The sequence below is a fragment of the Capsicum annuum genome, unplaced genomic scaffold (genome assembly GCF_002878395.1).
Source record: "Capsicum annuum cultivar UCD-10X-F1 unplaced genomic scaffold, UCD10Xv1.1 ctg33272, whole genome shotgun sequence".
Lineage (NCBI taxonomy): Eukaryota > Viridiplantae > Streptophyta > Magnoliopsida > Solanales > Solanaceae > Capsicum > Capsicum annuum.
In genome coordinates this window covers 1-3,541 of record NW_025840040.1, presented here as the reverse complement: position 1 = coordinate 3,541, position 3,541 = coordinate 1, and the positions used below count along the sequence as shown (strand labels likewise).

At 35.4% G+C, this 3,541-nt stretch overlaps 1 long non-coding RNA gene across 1 annotated transcript; it reads right to left on the bottom strand.

Annotated features, from left to right (window-relative positions):
* LOC124891275 lies at positions 1 to 2,890 on the bottom strand. The gene is made up of 4 exons (XR_007049610.1): positions 2,742 to 2,890; positions 2,560 to 2,657; positions 1,067 to 1,122; positions 1 to 255 (listed from the first exon to the last, which is right to left on the bottom strand). It is a non-coding gene; the product is annotated as an uncharacterized LOC124891275 (long non-coding RNA).
* Positions 2,891 to 3,541: the final 651 nt, after the last annotated feature.

Sequence of the window (3,541 nt, the reverse complement as noted above, 5' to 3'; positions counted from 1 at the left end):
CTCAGCCATTTGAACCGGCGATAAAGAACAACAGTAGCTGGAAAATTAACTTCCATTCTGGCGCATGTGGGTAATAAGGAATTTTTGGGAATTTCGGTCGTTCTTCGCATGCTTGAAATGCTTCATCTTAAAGTAAGGATCGGAGATCAATGCATTCCAAAATTTTGAAACACATTTGAATTGATGAAGAGTTCGCACAGGTAACCTGCTAAGGATGTTCATAATTATTCCCTCTTCAAAGTGAACTGCCGGGGCCTGATAGGACAAGAAAGAGTGACCAGAAAAATTTATTAAACCATGCAACTATTAGATACTTCAACCTAAGATTTTAAAATAGATTAACGTCGGATTTTTTAATCTCTTCTATCTACCATTACTAACAAACAGTAACATTGAATATTTCAAGCTAAGCTGCTCGAACTCTTCGAAGATATCAAAGGGTGTGTGCCCAACTCTCAAAAATTAGTGTATTTTTGGATAGTTTGACACGGGAGCGGCGTCAAAGGTGAAAAATCCGTGCAAGTTATGGAGAAAAAAGAAATTACAAGGCAATTAGTAGTTGCAGCATGCAACAGATGACCGGAATATTTTAGTTGCCAATAGCATGCATTATTCCTATTCCTTCTAACTACCACCAAAGACTGCACTAGAACGCTCGGCTACGTGTTAAGTGAATTAAAAAATGGAAATACAGCTCTTAGCCATTGCAAACGTGCCTAGAAATAAAATAGTTACATTTTCAAAATAAGTCTAACCAATAACAATTAGACTAAGTCGTAATAACACCCTGAATTCACCTAATCAACCGTTCCAGTAATTTCTCAGTCACAAAATCATATTATGAACTAATGACAAAACAATGAACCAGCAGTTTTTTCTTAACAGGGATGAGAAAGAATATATCGAACAGGTGTTGTTAGCTCGCCATCATATCTTCCTTGCAAAATGTTACCATCATTAATTCTAGTCATAACTGGGAAAATGTTCAACACACCTAGAAATGAATCTAAGTCCAACTAAAAATAACTAAACACAATTGTAAGTAAGCAATAGCATCATAACTGACCTGATCAACATTCATTTGGTATGTGCGACTGTTTGACGGCTCCAATACGCTCCTCCCTAAAATTTAATTAAAATTTTGTGGTTGGTTATAGGAAGAGGATAAAGCACAACAAAGAAGAATATGTTGATATTTAAAAAAAGAATCTAGAATAATGTCAAAAACTACCTAACAATGAATAAGTGAACGGAAAAAAAAACGACACGCCAATTTCTTGGTCTCTTTCATTCAATAAAAATACATTTTTTTTTTTGTAAAGATACATAATTAGCTTATAATACATTATTTTTTAATTTTGATTCTATCGAGATGCATAATACATCCACTATCCTTTGTAAAGATACATAGTTAGCTTCCGATTAATTTTTTCCTATTTTTGGGACTGTCGAGATACATAGTTAGCTTCTGATACATCCAACGTACATTATTAGTGGGATGATACGTATAAGATGGTGAAGGATTTAACAAATAATTTGAATTGGGATTTTCAGAATACCTCAGGAGATTGCAGAGCATATTATCAGTAACATAAAACCACCAGGAGGGGGATTTTTCACTGATAAACCATACTGGCTGATTAATGCTAAAGGAGATTTTACTGTTAAATCAGCATGGGAGTATGTGCGATACAAAGAGACCATGACTCATGTTTTCCTGAAAAGTTATACTGCTAACAGGACTTGGTCCTATTTCTGTTCTTTTGCAGGTCCGAATATAGCAGGACTTTCACTAAGACAAGTTATAATGCTTCGGTGGGGAGCAGAAGTTAAAAGCAGGCTCAAACCTTACTATAAGCACTACCAAGCATTATAGTTTGGGAATTGTGGAGAAGAAGGAACAAGAGTAAGCATGATGGCACGACTACAAGCATTCAGAGGGTCATTCACAATGAGATGCATACACTACATATGCTTCTGCAGGTCAGAAATCCCAAATGTAAATTTTGAGGAAGCTGGCCAGATGTATTACAGCAGTTGGAAAGTCACAAGGGAAGTATAACGATAAAGGAGGTCATATGGGAATTTTCCCTGAGAGGGTTGGTTGAAGTATAATACGGATGGTGCCTCTAGGGGAAATCCGGGTATAAGCTCCTATGCTTTTTACTCTCAGGGATGAAAATGGAGATCTAGTTTATGCTGAAGCAGCTAAGATAGAGGATACAACAAACACAATGGCGGAAGCTTTAGCAATCCTACATGCAACTAAACATTGCAAGCAGTCAGGTTTTGAGCTAGTTATTTTCCAAACTGATTCTTTATTACTTAAGAAGGTCTTTTTAGGTGAATGGAAATGCCCATGGAACATAATTCATATTGTGGAGGAGATAACGGATAACATTCAAGGAATACATACAATCACATATACAGGGAGGGGAATAAATTGGCAGATGCTTCAGTTTTTCACTAGCTACATAATTACACAAGCCTCAAATGCTATCTAGCCTAGGCTATTACGGACTTCAAAAAGGTCTTGGCAAAATGGAGGGGCTTGCTTACCTGGGAGAAGATCCAATGCTATTTACCTAGAAAAGGAGCCAGCACCCTCTCAGTTCACAATGAATTCCAATTCCACTTCCATCTACCAAAGAGCACAACTGAGGGAAGAAATGATTAGCAAACACATCAGGGATGAAGAAGAAGAAGAAGAAGACGACGACTAATAAAAGAAGATGTATTACTCTTGAAAGCTGATGCAGAATCTGCGATGAACACAAGGGAACACCATTTATAATTGATGGGTTGGGTTGGGTTGGGTTGGGACAGAATTGGGCTGCCGGTTTTTCCTTTCTTCCTCCGCATGACGTATATGTCTGTGTATATATTAAAGACGATAGTTATCTTATTTTTTGTATTTATCAGATTGTGAAGATTAAATTAAAAATGAAAATGAAGATGATAATAAATTTAAAAAAAATATTTATTTTTGATTTAAATTCAAAAGTTTTAAGATAATCAAAAAGAACTAATTCAATCTATCTGTTGAGAAAGACTTGAAAAGAAGTTACCCATTATCTTTATTGGCAAAATCATATGACTACATCAAATAGCCTTAGTATACTTTAATCAGAAATAGTCAATAACATACAACAAGGGAATCGAACTTTGATCAATTCAAAAATTCATGGAGATGTATCATCTTCATCAAAAACTCTGAATATTGGCTCTTCTGTTCATTTAGAAGACATTCCTGAAAATCATCCATTACACAAACAACTGCAATCCTATTTATCAGATCAACAAAAAACTGCAGATTCTTTTGCCTCCATAGTTCAAGAAAATTCTGAAGAAAAGCCCTCATATGATAACTCTTTTGAAAATCATCCCTTATCTTATTCATTAGCTGAAGTAAATAGACGTCTTGCTTTGAGTAAAATCCCTGCTAGAGATACCACCTTTCATGATTTAAAAATCGAAGTTGAGCAATTAAAAAAGGAAATTATTTCTCTAAAGCAAAACCAGATGATTTCAGATCATAGAA